A 17,550-nucleotide genomic window follows, 5' to 3' on the forward strand; every position below is an offset into this window, starting at 1 on the left:
GTCACTGGTGTAGATACGTGGGCAGAGTTGGCATCCACCAATGTAATATACACCAGCATATGCCAGCAATGCCCCTCTGCTATGTACATTGGCCAAACTGGACAGTCTCTAGCTTGCTTGCATATATATACCTGCCCCTGGAAATTTCCACTACATGCATCTGACGAAGTGGGTATTCACCCACGAAAGCTTTTCCCCCATATGTCTGTTAGTCTATAAGGTGCCACATGATTCTTTGCTGCTTTTACAGATCCAGACTAACACGGCTACCCCTCTGATACTTAATCACAATAATCCTTTTTCATTTGCAATGGTAGGATATTTTGGTGGGCAATGCCTTATAGTTCCTGATACTGCAAACAATTACACATGTGCACCTTATCTACAGTTGTATTCCCACTGGGTTCAATGAGATCATTCACATATGTAAAGTTGAGCCTGTGTGCATTATAACTGGGTTTATAGTGTATGCTTGTCCATGGGAGAGTGGCACTATTTTTTCTTACTTATATATGACAAACAGCTTATTATTTTTCCCCCAAGAAATATATTTGTGCCCTCCTTTTCTCACTCTGAACTGCCTTTCTACAGCAGTCGAGACACACAAAGTATATTTTAACTGTGATCTATTAATGTTAAACCTGCAGAGACAGAAAGTACAATTTCCAGCCCCAACGTTGAATATGTGAGTTGATGATTTTTATTCAGTGCAAGCATCCATATTAGTTCATGGCTTTTGTTGCATTTTTACAAAACCTCAGATGTGCGTCAAGGATGTATTCTGACTGGCACTATTTTGTCAAGCTGTCAGTGTACATTAGAATTTGCTGCACCAAACAGTAGTATCAAGGTCGGACAAAAAAAAAGTGTTCATCAACCAAGTCTACACTGACGATGCTGCCTTGCTTGTGGAGAAGTCAGAGAATTTCAGTCCCCACCCTCCAAGCTCTCCCAGTTACAACCCACATTATGGGGTTGAATGTCTCATGGCAGAAGATCAAGGTCTAGAACTTTGGAGCTGAGCCACTATAAGTTCCAGTGCAGGTGGGATCGAGTATCATGGAGAGCACTGACAAGTTCAGCTACCTAGGCTGCAAGCAGATTCCAATGGTCACAGCAAACCAGATGTTCTTTGATGAATATGTCTCACTACCTCCTGCGTGAAGTCCATGTTCCACCTATGGAAGCAAAAATGTCTTTGTGCTGAAACAGAGTTCAGAATCTATCAAACCAGTTTACTACCTATATTACTATATAGGTCAGAAACCTGGACCCTCTTACAGGCAGACTTGGAGCAGCCAGAGGCATTCCATATGCACAGTCTGCAACAAATCCTGAACATAAAGTAAATATTTGTCAATCTCTCAGAGATCTGCCCTTGCTTCAGTCACTCATTATATTAAAAAGCAGCATTGCATGCTCTTCAGTCATGTTGTCAACATGGAAAAAATACCCCAAGAGTACTGCTTTTAAACTCTCCATCAATGTGTAAGGGGGTGCATGTCCTGATCCTACCTGGCACCATCCTAGGGGCCACCCAAGAGATTAATTGATTCACAAGATTGAGCCAGACCTGGGAACTTCACTACATAATGCCCGGTGTGACACCGTCAAACCTGGTTACTCTGGCTGGCACAACACTTCTCAATCGACTATGCGTGTTTGATGATAATGATTATAGTACCGTACTAAACTATAAAGACTAACAAATTGGCTATTGTTTCCCTAAACTACAGTAAAGCCGTAGGAGTAAACATCTGAAAGACAGGTTGTGAAGAAGGGAAAGTTTGGTGGTAGAAACAGCCCTTGCTAGTTACCGATCATGGACCAATCTTAAGCTTTAGAACTCAGAACCTGCTAACTGGAACTGTGTACACAGACAGCTGTGTAAGCAGTCCAAGAGAAAGAAATTTAACTGGACTATGTCTCACTAGTTCCTTTGGCTCTCCTGTTTCTCTGTATCCACCTTTCTCTTATATCTTATACTAAGATTATAAACTCTCTGGAGCAGAGACCGTCCTTTAGTACTGTGTTTGTACAGTACCTAGCACAATAGGGTGTGTGACAGAGTGCTGCCCTAGAGCACAAACTCTGGTGGCCCAGCATGGCCTCCATGTACACAGCTGTCAGTTCCTTCTGGGTGGTTGTAATCATTTACTCAGACCTGAGTACTGAGAACAAGATACCCCCTTTATGGGGTCTCATTTATTAACCTCTTTACAGGATACAAAACCCCTTCCCATTAGCCCCCAAGTCCAATCCTTCTTCTAATGCAAACAAGCATCTGCCCCCAAGTTCAGAAGTCTCCAACACTCCTCCTGGAGCTGGATTATAATTCAAACAGTCTCACTTTCCTTAAATCAGGAGTCCACAGCCCTCCTCCTAGAACTGGATTATAATTCGGGCCAGGTGCAGTCCTCCATCAACTTCTCTCAAACTGACTCCTTTTACTCAGTTCTTTCACCTGTCAGCTTGGAGAGGTCAGCAGTCCTCCTGGTGCTAGTCTCTCTCGTGCTGGAGAAGACAGCATATATGCTGCCCTCCTTCCCAGGGCTTCTCCTGTTAGTCTGGGCAGGGCCGTCTTTAGAAATATGCAGCATACATGGTTGCGTAGGGCACCTGAAAATTTGGGGCACTATTCCCCTTGCTGGTCACGGCAGGAATCCTTTCTTCTCAAACTCCCCCCCCCCGCCCCGCTGGGCCGGTAGGCTTCTCCCCACCCCAAAATCCACCCTCTTCCTCACTCACTCCTCCAGCCTCCAGCTCTCCCGCCCCAGCCCAGGAGAGCCCAGAGCTGTGTGGATGGTCACTGGTGGTGCAGCGGCCCGGCCCACCACCGCCCAGATCGGAGTCCCTCCCTGGACCCTGCCTGCCTGAGCTACGCAGTTTCCGGCAGAGGCTGGGCCAGGGCCAGGACAGGAGGAGAAAAATTTCCACATGAGCCAGCAGTGGGTGGGAAGAGCCAGGCCAAGCAGGGGAGAGAGGGAAGGAGGGGAAGACTTAACGTGACAGTGCACTCACTGTCTCTCACACTTTCCTAACACACACTGTCTCTCTCACACATAGACTGACTCTCACACCCACATACTCTCTGCCACTCATGAGTCAGGCCCCCAATACATATTGTCACACACACAGTCTCACACTCCCCAAACACATACTCTGTCATACAGTCCCCCAACACACAGTCACATGCACACACACTGGCTCTCTCTCTCTCTCTCTCTCACACACACACACTTGTATTATTATTGTTGTTATTACTGCTTGGTACTTCCTGTCAAAATGCTCATGGTGAGCCAGGAGTGGCTAGGGGCTGCAGGAGGGCCATGGGCTCTGGCAAGATGCAGTCCCCATGTGCCAGCATGAAGCCTGCCTTGAGCCATTGCCGCAGCATCTGCTGCGTATGAAGCTCGGTGTGTGTCAGCAATGGCGGCGGTTCTGAAGGTCCGTGGGTGGGAGTGGTGGCTGTGCACCCTCAACACACTGGGCTCAGCGGTGCCGGCTGGGGACCACCTTCAGTAGAGCATAGGGGCAACAGTTTAATAACAGTGCATAGGGCCCCATAAATCCTAAGGATTACCCTGAGTCTGGAACAGAGGGGAGCCTTGATCCACTCTGCACTCCGAAGCTCCTGGTCCTGGGTTCTTAAAGGAATGGTAGCATGAGTCCAATTCACCCTCCTCCACAAGCACTAATTGGAACCACCCCCTGGGATCACTTCCTCCCTCCCAGTATCTGCTTCTGTCCCTTCCTAGGGCTTGTGTACATTCAAACTCCCAAAACTCTAAAGGACCATGCCATGGAACAGGCTGAGTTGGTAGGGCTGACTCCTACTACCTTTAAAGGGATAGACTACTCCCTGTTATAGGGTACTGATGTATGTCTGAGGCTCCAAGATGCTGCCACAAGATCAATAACATGACAAGTACAAATATTGTTCAAATTAACTCATATGTCCTTGAATGACATTTTTCAACTTAAAGACCTGATGATACATCTGTTTGGTTCCAGATTAACCCTGCAATGCTGTACATTGCTTTCTAAAAGCTACAAATCCATGTATTTGTTTTGCAATATGACCTTCAGTCTCCAGAACAAGGAACAAGCACAAAGCCTTCATTCTTCAAGGGCAAGGAACTCTTGTTTTCTTAAAAAAAATTAATTTAAGAAATAAGGCATTTTGAGCTCTGTTCAAATACGCTTATCAGGGGGTAGCCGTGTTAGTTTGTATCCACAAAAACAAAATGGAGTCCAGTGGCACCTTAAAGACTAACCAATTTATTTGGGCATAAGCTTTCATGGGAAGAAGTGGCCCAAATAAATCGGTTAGTCTTTAAGGTGCCACCGGACTTCTTGTTGTGTTTGCAAATACGCTTAGACAAGATTAGACTAGAAAATGTGAAGTTTTATTAAAAAGAAATAAGGACAGGGCTTTTGCAGTCTATGATCAATTGTCAGCAAGAGGGAAGACTGATAGGGATTAAATTTAAAGAGCCCTGGTAAAAAGCTTTCCACCCAGATGAAAAAATGTTGTGCACTACATAGCGGACATTTTAGAGCAACATAACAGAAGTCAGGGGGATTATTTTTATTTATTTGCTCATGCTTTTAAGACTCAGTCCTGCAGTTTTTACTCAGGCAAAAAACTCCATATAATATGGCACACTCACCACAGTGGCACCTCCTACTGGCCGTTTTAGGGATTAGCTCTGCCAGTGAGTGTGCCCTCTTTTGGTGGTGCCTCTCCTGTCATTGTCTTTCTGTAGACCTGTGTTGCTCCAGGAACCTCAGCATCCTCTTCATCGCTCCAGCCATGTCACCAACTGTGTTTTCCCCTTCCAGGGGTGGCTATCACTGTCATTAGTCTAGCCACTTCCCCAGTGGCTGGGGGAGAGGACCCACCCACTACTCCAGATCCCAGCCCAGGGACTCTATAGCTGGCAGCCTCCTGCTGTGTCTCTAACCTCTCTACACACTGCCACAATTCCTTTGGCCTCTTCCTCATAGCATCAGTACATTCTTCACCATCACCTCAGGGCCTTCAGCTGTCCAGTCTCAGCAGATAACCAGGAATTCCCTCTTGCTCCCCAATTCCTGCTAGCAGCTGCTCTGTCTAAGGTACTTGCAGTTCTCTCAGCCCCTCTGGGACACAGTCCTCACTCCTTGAGTGCCCAGCAGCCACTGACTGCCTCTGGCCCTGCAGCTCCTTTTATGTGAGCCCTCTGGGCCCTGATTGCCTGCTCCTTTCAGCCTCTCTCTCATTGGCTGTTTCCTTTATAGCCTCTGTAGGCCCTGTGGAAGACTCCCCTCCACTGTTCCACTGTAGGGCAGGGCATGATTAATCCCTTCTACACCTATGTGGGGTGGACATCCCATCACACTCCCATGGAATAATGTTCAAGGATCCATGTCAGGAACATGGACAGAGAGCTAGGCTTAACAACATGGAATGGATAAAAGGAGGAAGATTTGTGTGATGCTCTGTATCCCAAAGCAATGCCCATTGCACCCCTAGATTTACCACGGTCATGTAATTATGTTATGTTTGAACAAAATATGCCATGTGAGGTATCATTTTAAAAGTCTTGATCTGTTGAACATTAATAACCTCTTGGATTGTATATGCTATAATTATATGCAAAGTTATGAACTTTTGCTATATGTGTGTTACTGAAATATGTTGTAAAATTGGAAACACCCACAACCAGACTTCCAGGTATAACAATAGAGAAGCCAGACTGTGTGTATGGCCCATTAAGGGGAAACCACACTATCAAGGACTGTCAAAGGATCTGTATACAATGAAGGCTTTTCAGAGGGAGCACATAGGGAATTGGAGACTGCTTTACACACATCATAGCAAAGGATCTTTCCAGCAAGCTGGAGAACCTATAAAGGAGAGGAAGGGATGTCATCACTTGTCCTCACTCCCCTCACAACTCAACACCTGGGAACATGTCTGGAGAACAAAGACTTTGAACGGGGGAGGTTGTCACAGGCTGGAAAGGAGAATCCCAGCTTGTATATTAAACGAACTATACCACCAGGGTGAGACTGCTTGATTCAAATCCCATCTAGTTTATAGAACTCAGATTGCGATTTTACTTTTATTTTTTTAGGTAACCAACTTTGATCTGTACGCTTACTACTTATAATCACTTAAAATCTATATTTTTGTAGTTAATAAATCTTTTTTACATTTTACCTAAAACACTGGGGTTTGGTTGAAGTGCAAAGGGAAATCTGCTGAGGAACAAGCACTAGTGCATGTCCTCTCTACACTGAAGGAGGGGCAGACTGGGTAATAAAATTATATTGGTCAGGCTTCTGACCAGGGCAAGACAGTACAGCTCTGGAATCCTACGCTGGGGAGTTGTGGGGAATTGGCTGGAGCCTCTCTATCATTGGTTCATGAGTGGCTGGCAAAAGCATTCATGTAACTCAGTTGGGTGTGTCCCTGCCGTGGATGTCTGTGTAAGTGCAGTACCTGGAGGGGTTTGCAGCTTGGCACAGCATCACAGTGAAAAAGGGAATCCAGGTTGGTAAGACAAAGGCTCAGCTGTACCCCAGTTTCAGGTTTCACCCCAGGAAAGGCATGAAAGCGGGGGAGGGATAGCTCAGGGGTTTGAACATTGGCCTGCTAAACCCAGGGTTGTGAGCTCAATCCTTGAGGGAGCCAATTCAGGTTCTGGGGCAAAATCAGTACTTGGTCCTGCTAACAACAGTAGAGGGGCTAGACTCAATGACCTTTCAGGGTCCCTTTCAGCTCTATGAGATAGGTATATCTCCATATATAAAACCTGTCACAATTTAGCAGGGTACTGTAATGATGGGAAGGAATGATTAGAAACTAGCATGTGATTCCCTTATTAATCAATAACACTTATTAACCCAAAACTCAATAACATGAGAAGTTTTTGAAGATGCATCATTCCCTTACGAACAACTCTGTATATATGGAGGTAAAATACCTAATAGCCAATGTTTAAGTCTATAATGATTTTTATAATGTTATGATTTCCTACCCTGGTTAAAGGCCTGCAACTGTATAGCATAGCATACTGTATGTAAAAGTTGACATTACTTCTGTGTTTATACTAGGAATTGACTTTCTGCTGATTTAGATGTACAAAAAATTCATTCAAAGTCATTTCTGTGAATAAAAAAGCACAGAGCACCTTGATAATGCAACCTACCATTCTACAAGTCTGTAAAATCGGACTAATAGAGGATGCTACAATTTCAGGAATGCATGGAAGTAATCTGCTCAAAACTAGAACAAACATCTACAACCAGAAATCTGTCTCTGTTATGGGGGCAAACCTGAATATAAAATGTCAGACACAAAACATAGATCTGAGAAAGGCAAATGTGAGCTTAATTTAAAAAATAACGTAGCTTAAGGAACTGAAGCTAGAGTGTAGATGTCTTTCTCAAGGGAGAGATGATATAGGGTGAAACAAACTAGTTCATCATTCTCTAGCTACGGAGATTGAAAAAGTCCAGTTGCTACGATAATAAGTATTTGGGTGCCTTTTTCAGAACAAGCTAGAAAATAAAATCTTACTTTCAGGTTCAGAACAGGGTAGAATCTTCCCCTACTAACAGATACCAAGCCTTTCATCCCCATTTTATTACATCAGGCAATGATGCCCACTATAGCACAGTTTTAATGCCATGATCCATAAGTAAGAGACAGCAATCACCACAAGCCAGCTATGAAAATTTACCAACCCTAGCACAAAATCTTCTCACTCTATCCCTCCCTATTTGCCATGATGATTGACAACGTAAAACAAAAACAAAACAAAAACAAAAAATCAGTAAATGATATTTTGATATTTTACTCATCCATTAAGAAAAATTATGTTTAACAAAAAAATTTAAGAGAATTTCACAAAATTCCACCAATTAAATAACTGGCTAAAATGCAAGTTGGGAAACCAGAATTAAAAATTTCAATACACAATACTCTTTCCAAGATGGAAAGAAGCTGTGGAGGGTTACTGCCAGAATTATTACTAGGAGCTCAAACTTATAGTCAAAATTTATGCAAACAGATTTTCCAGATAAAGTAGTAAATTTGATAGAAATAGTATATTAAAGAAAATTCTAGTCAGCTATTTTAAGCTGTCACCTAATTTTCTACACAAGTGGATAGCACTTTCCTCTTAATGCAAATAAATACAGAAGGCAAGAAAAAAGGAGATGTCAAAATGACTTCTAAAAGATTAAAGGTGCAGAATAATGATGCGGGAAGAAATTTGGGAATTATTGTAGCCTTCAGCCCAATGCCCAACTGCAGTGAAAAAAGCAAATATGATGGCAGGGTACATCAGAGATGTCAGGAGAGTTTTTTAAGTACAAGGGTAGGAAGACAAAGATCATTTTGAAGGGAACAGATACATATAGAACTGAGGCAGGTATGACAGGATTGTCACTAAATGTCCTAATCCCTTTACAGGTTTAAGTTTTTATGTAATTACAAGCATATGCGTCATGTTCTAAGGTTGCCTCAGTTGGAACTTTGGGGTGCCTTATTAGACTGTTCATATAATGAGATATAGGATAACAAAGCAATGACAAATTAATGTCTGGCCTGTGAAAAGAGCCCCACCTAATTCCAATGCAAGAAATCTTGGATTCTTTACTAAACTCATCATTAGATGCTTCTGGTGGTATTGTTTATATCATTATCTTTTTTAAAAAATTATATTATTCTTTGTTTAACCCATTTTCCCACTTAATTTTTCAACCTTCTCTTATAATGTTACTTAAGATCACACTGTTGTATTTTATTTTTCAATTTAGTTTTATTCTCCCCATTCCTTCTGTTTTTTGTTTCCCACTCTCTAGGAGCTGTTGGGCCACTAAACATATGGCTCTTTTGACAATGACTCCTTGACTTTTTGCAGTATCTCTCCTTCTATTCTCCTCTCCCTTCCTCCAAGATTGCCCTGTCCACTGTAGCAGTTCTGCCATCAAAAAGCCCTCAGACTGCCATTGTGCTCTTTTCCCCTCCACAAATTACATAGCTCCCACCGAGTCCTAAATCTATTTTGACAGTCTAGCCCACTAGATGCTGTGATGTGCTCTCATGCTGCACTTTGTTATTCCTTTGTGACCCTGATGGATCTTTTCAAGTCTTTCAGTTCTTGGGTTTTCAGGTACAACCAGACTCGTCCTTTTAGGAGCACACAGTCCTCTACAGATCACTGTTGCTGGTATCACAGGCACTGGACTCCAAAATATGAGATTCCAAGCATGTGCTAGAATATCTAGTACAGGTTTCTGAATTGGCAGTGCAATCCCTGAAATAGAACTTAAAAAAACCAAAACCACAAATAGGACAAGTGCAGAGTGCCTTTAACTCATTACCAGCAAGAATGAGCATCTTGAAATCACACACACACACACACACACACAATGTGATTTTCCTACATAAAAAGTGAACCATCTATTTTTCTTACCACTTACAAGATGAGAACTATTGAAGTACAAGTAGTGACATCCTGAAAAGATTGGAACACTGTTGAGATGCCTACTCCCAGTACTATGAGTGCCAAAATATGCATATCTAACATATATGTTCAATTTTATTTGCACTGGAAATAAAAAAAAATAATTTGCTGCGGGGATTTTATAATTTGTGAACTCCCTGGTGAGAATGTAATGAAAAGGAAAGGAAAAGAGCTAAATTTCTACACAATAATAGGTTATAAGGGAAAAAGATGCCTACAGCTACTTTTCAGTGTGAAAATATTTTTAATTCTCTAATGGTAATATTACCAATATTGTATTTCAGTTTGTTCTTAACACACAGGATTGCTGTACATGAATGCGAAGATATTTTAATGAATAACAATATTCTTAAATTGATTTTATTTTATAATTCATTCCTTAGGCAGACAAAGAGACTAAAATTAGGTTACTTACCATTAACTGGAATTCTCCTAATACAGTGATACATTGCCCCCAGATCTACAGTCTTCCAGTTGAGTGCCATTCTGTGCAGATCCCCCCGAACTATTAAAAAACAATTATCCAAGGAGAGAGCCACGCACTCTGATGCATGAAAGCTTATAGAGAGGCACATTGCATTTACTTGTTCAGTTCTTGCTTGTTCAGGATGCTGAGACTGAGTAAAAGGAGATGGAGGAACAGTAAGGGAGAGCTGGACTGTGTGGAAGCAATCTATTCTGAGAATTCCAGTAACTGTAAGTAAGTTATGTTTTAGTTTCCAGAAAGTTGCCTCCACAGTGCAGGAGATTAACTAGCAATGGGTTTCCTTCTCAGGAGGAAACTGTTGAGTAGCTAGTAAATGCAAGACTGTACCATTGCCTTCCTGATGCAAGCAACTCATCTATTTTATAAATTCAAAAAGTAGTGCTCATTGAAGGACTAAGCCAAGCCCCAAGTGGCAATGGAAATAAAACATGATTGATGCAAAATATAGACGTTGCTACTGCCCTAGATTAATAAACCATGCCAAAATCTTAAGACAAGAAATCAAAGCTAGAATGGAGGAGTTAGGGCCATATGCTTCTTTATACCTTTATTCTCCATGCCAGCCTAAGCACATAGGACTTTATCTAAAGCCCACTGAAATCCAGTGGCATCTCTCTATTCACTTTAATAGACTTTGGGTCAGTTGCATATTAGACATACAGTACCTTTTTAGGATAGCTGAATTTTAAAGGCTCCAGCAAACGCCTGTGGGGAATCATGGGGACAGTTACATGAAGATGAATAAATATTGAGGACCAAGTTCTATTTTCAAGTTACACCCCTGTACATCTGGAGTAACTCCATTGATTTCACTGACAAACATAGATACAGTCATATTTTTCCCTCAAATTTGTTTTTTGTTTGTTTGTTTGTTTTTAGTCATTTGTACTATTCCTAAACTAAGAACAATTCCATTTTGCTTATGACACTAAAACTCAAGACACAATATTGCAGAACATTAGTACAAGCTGGGTAAATATCCAGTAGAGTATGTTGTGACAGTGTAATTCATCTCTGTGGGATTACCTGGTACATAATGCATGTATTTCTGTCATTATCTCGTAGTACTATCGTATATTATTCAAAGACTGGAGGAATCAGGTCATATGAGTCATTTCAGAATAGGTTATCTAGAGAGCTAAAGCTATAGGGACACTACTCTGACAAAATGCTAAGTAGCATTCAGAAAGTATGCACACCGAAAGCAGGAGTCCACCATAAACTCAGCTGTTCCATTGAACAATCTAGCGACTGGCATGTCTAGCACTCTTTTGCTGATACTTAGAAAGTACCGTGCCCAACTTCTCCGCTTTTTCAGAAACTTATATGAGAAGAGTAGAATTTCTTCTCTGTTTACATTGGTATTTAAAAGGACAAATATAAAAATTTATGACTGAAGACCAGCTGATCCTTTGCAATGGTTGAAAAGCTTATGTCCCTGACTTTCTACAACATCCATATTTTTTAATACCCACAACATTTGGATGACTGTAGCATCATTACCAGAGAAACAATAAGTCAGGAAAAAACATTTGATCCAATGCAGCTTCTCCATATTTTTTATCTATTCACTGTCTCACCAATGGCCTGATCCAGGACATACTGCAGTTCATCAAAAGACTCCAACTAATTTGAATAGGCTTTGGATCCAGCCCTGTCTAAACTATTCTTGACTATCTGCAATGATGATGCATCAAACACTTCGCTCAGTGGTCTATTTCCCCTTTCCACTAGACTGCATTACTAAGACTATATTACAGGCGACTGGGAGGCAGAATGTGCTGGACTGAGCAAGGAGCTGAAAGTCAAAAAAGCTTGAATTCATGGTCTGATCACATAGTGTGGGAGAATTATCCCTTACATCTTTCTCCAACTTTTCAAATGAGAAGCAGGTATGTAAACATTGTTTTGACAATATATATAAATAGTCAGATGGTTTTCCAACAACTATTTAGAGTCATAAAGTTTAGGGCCAAAAGGGATCACCTGATCATCTAGTCTGATTTCCTGTATATCACAGGTCACTAACCATCACACACAAACCTCCACACCAATACCAATAACCAGAATTAGAGCAAAGTATTACTAAACTAGTGAGTGCCAGAGGCAGAGAACAGCAAGGACCAAGATACAGCAATGTCTGGCACAGTGGAGTAGCTCAATGAGAGTAAAGTGCTGGTATGATATGCTGCCATTGCTATAAAAGACATTTAAGACAAGATTGTGGGGCTTTAGCAGCCTGGAGGGAAGGGAGCAGCTGTGGAGAGGGATGGTTGTTAGATGGGGAGAATGGGTCTTGTGCTGTGTGAACAGCATCAGCTTAACTCCACAAAGTTTTGGGACCTAGGCAAATGTTCATGGATTTGCCAAGAACTTCGATTTATACTTCATAGCAGTGGGCTTTGGGTTTCAACCCTAATTGTCGCCTGTTTTTCAAATGAAAGCCACCAGTTCTTTGCAACCTCTCTCTCATGTGTTAATATACAGCAGTTTGAGAAAAGGACTGTTGAGTCAAAGACTAAAGCTAGGAAACATCTTTTAATAATTTATACTCATGGAAAGGTTTAACATTCTTTGACATTATGATTAAAATTAACAAGCCAGGTTTCCAAAACAAAATCATCCATTTTATAACAACCATCTCTTCCAACTTTCTCTTTTTAATCATGTCCCATGTATATATCACCCTTGTCTTGGTTAGCAATAAAAGTGTGAAGTGAAGAAACACAATATTATGTGTCTTACAGTTACCTTCAATGCTAGTTTAATAATGTGAATTCAATTACATTGAACAATAATTAACAACATCTTAGTTTATATTAGAAGAAACAAATACATGGAGACCCATAGTGGGAACTTCAAGACTAGAAGATTATACGCTCAATCCAAAATTCATTAGCTCTGTCAGAGTCTTTTCATTGATTTAAATGAGCTTTGGATCATAGATACGTGCACAAACTCCTATAATAGTCCCCCTGTAAGTAGTCATTCAAACAAAAGGACAATGGGAATGGCAGTATTGTCTTCTTGGAAACAAGTACTCAGTAATGAAAATTACTTCTGTGTCAGACACTTCTATAATCTTAGAAACACAGAAGTACAGAAACAGGGCTGGAAGGGGAATCTCAAGAAGTCATCAAGTCCAGCTCCGCCTCACCCATCCACCCAGCCATTGCCCTAATGCAGGACCAAGTAAACCTGTTCTTAAAAACCACCAGTGATGGGAATTCCACAACTACCCTTGGAAGCTTATTCCAGTGCTTACCTATTCTTATAGTTAGAAAGTTTTTTTCCTAATATCTAACCTAAATCTCCCTTGCTGCAGATTACGCCCACTACTTCTTGTCCTACCTTCAGTGGACATGGAGAACAATCAATCACCATCCTCCTTATAACAGCCCTTAACGTATTTGAAGACTTATCAGGTCTCCCCCCCACCATCTTCTTTTCTCAAGACTAAACATGTCCATTTTTTAAACCTCTACTGACTGGTCAGGTTTTCTAAACCTTTTATTGTTTTTATCGCTTTCCTCTGGGCTCTCTCCAGTTTGTCCACATCCTTCCCAGTTTCACAGTGAACCATTGATAACTACCGTTTAAGTACAATCTTTCAACCAGTTGTGCACCCACCTTATAGTAATTTCATCTGGACCACCTTTCCCACATTTTCTTATAAAAATGTCATATGGGATGGTGTCAAAAGTCTTACTTAAATCAGGATGTAGGTTGGTTTGGCATGATAGTCACTTATAGCTTTAAAATCTACGAAAAAACAGCTATGTTAAAAATGTACTTGCTCCATGAAAATATCACACTGTAAGTGACACAATACAGTGCTAATACCTTGACACATAGGAAAGTTACAAGAGGACCTATTGCCTCAGTTAAATAGAGAAGGGTATTGGCAGGCCTTTTGGGATTCATTTAAAATAAATAAAAACAAATTTCTTGTACTTTCTCAGTCAGGACCATGAACCCAAGTGTTGTTTTATAAGTAGGGGGAGAAGTTTAATCTCTTTCTCTGTATCTACTTTGGGGTTTTATATCAGTGCCTACCAATATAGTATGTGAGCACCTTCTATTAGAGGTAGGGAGTTAATAATCTGAACGTCTCTCACATAACACTTTCTGAGGCTACGTCTACACTACCCGCCGTATCGGCGGGTTACAATCAATTGCTCGGGGATCGATAGCGCGCTTATATCGATTCCAGAACTCCACCAACCCCAACGGAGTTCCGGAATCGACAGGGGGAGCTGCGGACATCGATCCCGCGCGGTGAGGATGGGTGAGTAATCCGATCTTACATATTCGACTTCGACTTCAGCTACGTTATTCACGTAGCTGAAGTTGCGTATCTAAGATCGATTTTTCCCCTTAGTGTAGACCAGCCCTCAGTCAGGATTAAAACTGCATTGGGAAAAGGAAAGGAAAGTTGCCTTTGCTCTCCAGCTCCATGCAGCTCTCCACGGGAGGCACCCATTGATCTAAAGAAATATGCTTCAGTAGCCTGACTGGGCTTTATGCTGAATAGCTTGCCTGTGGCTGAAACAGATCCACATTTTCCAATTTATGTGCCTCAGAAGACTGCAGATCTTTTCAGCTCATTAAGGCTAATAGAAAATAGAACACTAGTTTGCATACGCTGTTCTTCCTACGTTGACAGCACCTACATTCACACAACAAACGTAGGCGCCGACTCTGTGGGTGCTCAAAAAAAACCAGTGGATGCTCAGCACATCCCGGCAACCTTGCAGATCAGCTCTTCCTCCTCCCTTCCAGCACCTCCTGCCTGCTGCAATCAGCTGTTCAGTGGTGTGCAGGAGGCTCTGGGGAGGAGCAGGGACAGGAAGAGATGGGGGAGTGGTGGTACAGGGGTGGGATTCGGGGGGGAAAGGGTGGAGCGGGCGAGGGGTCTGGGGCAGAGCAGGGGTCCAGAATCCCTGGGGAAATCACAAAGTTGGCACCTCTGACAACAAACACAATGGACCATGTTTACTTCTGGTGCTACTGCATCAGAACTAGAGCTGTTTTAGAGTTGGTAGTGTCCATAAAATGAAATCAATTTAATGAAAATTTTCAGCAAGATTTCATGCATTTAATTCTTCATGGATTGCAAGTTTAAGAAAAACTGAAAAGCTGCTTTTATTGAAAAATCCAAACTTGTACATTTTTAAAAGTGCTCCCAAAAGAGAAGCCTCGCCTGCTTCCTTTCCACTGAGCTATGTGGCCTAATGGGTTAAGTACATGGCTGGTCCTAAATTCCCACCTCTCCTACTGACAAGGCTAAGCAATATTTTTGCACTCAAATAGCATTTTAGAAACATTTAGTTGTGAGGTATCACTATTAGATAGATGAGGAAACCAAGTATCAGAGACATAGCCAAGATTACATCACAATTAGTGTCAGAACCAGCTAACTTCCAGTCCTATTCCTAATCCATCAGATTCCCCACTAGAGTCACTGAAATAGTTCACAAACCTATAAAATACTTAGCAGCCTGCCATCTTAAATCCTGTACGTCTCCAGATTTCACGTATGCCAGGTAGCATCAAGCCAGATCCTGGCCCCTGCTCACACCCCTTGTATAGTTCCAGTAGGTCACAAGATATGGAAAGCTACGCTAATGAAGTAGTGGATTGAAGAACTCTGCCTGGTGTGTGACACAATGGGAGGCAAGACTGCCATAGATGCCCTGCTCCACTCCCCCATCGAAATAAAACAAAAGCACTCCACTCTTGCCCTTCCCACCACCACATGACCAAGCACAGTGACTACAGGACACTAGAGCTTCAGTAACCTCCAGGCATGAGTTGAAGGTGCAGGAAAGAAACAGGGACACAGTCTACTCAGCATTTGCATGAGTGTGCCAACACCACAAGCAACATACCTGTGAAGCAAATACATATTTCATATGTGTCCTTTACCCTCCCTCCCCATTCCCTCGGGTTTACCATGACTAGGAACAGTCTGACCTCTGGCACTCTGGTTTGTTCAGTCTTATGATGATTAGGGTCACAAACTAAGCTCAGGATTTCGTCCAACTTTGATATACAGTAAGTTCCTTGATATCAGTTTTCTTGTGGTACTGTTTCATAAAGCAATGTAAGTGTTAACATTACTTTACTTTTCCCTGTACACGTGAACATTTCTCTTGATGAAGATTATCAACTTAATAATAAAGATTAATTAATAAAAAGGAATTTTAAAAAATGAAAATGAGAATACAGCAAACAAAATGGAACCTATAGTTATATGTTCATATCCCCAGAGTCTACATTTCTGCCTTTCATGAAATAAATTGAAAAATCAATTATTAACTTTAAAAATCAAGATGAAATAAAGGATTGTTTTATGATATGTTCATTTATTTCCGCTACTTTATTAGAAATTGCATATGTGTGTGTATTTGGATGACACACTGACTGAAAAACTGAATTAATGGTGCAAGAGGCGCTAGATTAACAGCACAGGAAACTGAAGTCATCTGTTACATTAAATAAACACAAAAAGGTAATGATGGTGCAGCTTCATCATATTGTGATACCGAGCATTTCAATCATTACCAAAAGGTCCCACTTTCTGTAAGACAGGCTCATTGTTCATCATGCCCATTCAGCTCTTGCCCTCTCTGCTGAGCCTGCCAACAAAAATACCAACTGTGATGTGGACACTTGTCCATAGGAGATCAACAACTCATTTCACATATTGTAGCTGAGCAAATGGATTTCAAATGTCTTTCAGTCTCTATCAACATGGGCAAAATTTGAAATACTGATTTAGAGTTGACAAGTCTCATATCCTATTATCAATTCCCTGAGCCATCTATTCCTCACAGAAATTCTATGTTGCTGGTAAAAAAGCATATTTGAATTCCAATTTCCTCTCAATTAGATTTAATCTACTAGAATAAGGTAATAAGGCTTCATAAAATGGGATGGACTTTGTGTAACTTCTAACAAAATTAAATATAAATGAACTGTGGGAGTAAGATCAATGAGTACAAAATGTCTTCTTGAATTTTCCTTACAACAAGTCATTCTAATTAGCTGTGAGTTCTTGCACACTGGGTAAGAAAAAATTATACACAACTGTAAGGTACCAATGAAACACACAGGACAACCTCAAAAATTCTCGTACAAAGAAATACATGCACAGTTTAATGTACAGGAGCTTAAGAAAAGATTCTGCCATTGCTTAGTATAACTAAATACTGTATATGTGTCCACCACAGAACATAATCAACCTCAAGTACTATATCAGCCCTCCCATGGATTTGATTAACTTAAAAATTCCCCTTCACAATCCTGACTGCAATCATCCCAAAATACAGTGAAACCACAGGCAAACCCCTATCTTAAGTGATCACTTTAAATTATCCCCATGCAGTATCCAGTAGATTTTTGTATGACCTTTTGTGAAAGAACACCTCCAGCTACTGATTTTTTCTGGTCTCTTGGGTGGTTGTTTAAGCCACTGTCTACTGTATCCTTAATTGCAGAACAAGAGCCATAAAGCAGATCACTATTTCTAATGCT

At 41.3% G+C, this 17,550-nt stretch overlaps 1 protein-coding gene across 1 annotated transcript in view; it reads right to left on the reverse strand.

The window, feature by feature from the left end:
- NELL2 (neural EGFL like 2) overlaps positions 1 to 17,550 on the reverse strand; it is a 229,530-nt gene that overhangs the window by 149,157 nt on the left and 62,823 nt on the right. The gene's annotated exons all lie outside the window — the stretch shown is intronic.

This window comes from Chelonoidis abingdonii, chromosome 1 (genome assembly GCF_003597395.2).
Source record: "Chelonoidis abingdonii isolate Lonesome George chromosome 1, CheloAbing_2.0, whole genome shotgun sequence".
NCBI classification, from domain to species: domain Eukaryota; kingdom Metazoa; phylum Chordata; order Testudines; family Testudinidae; genus Chelonoidis; species Chelonoidis abingdonii.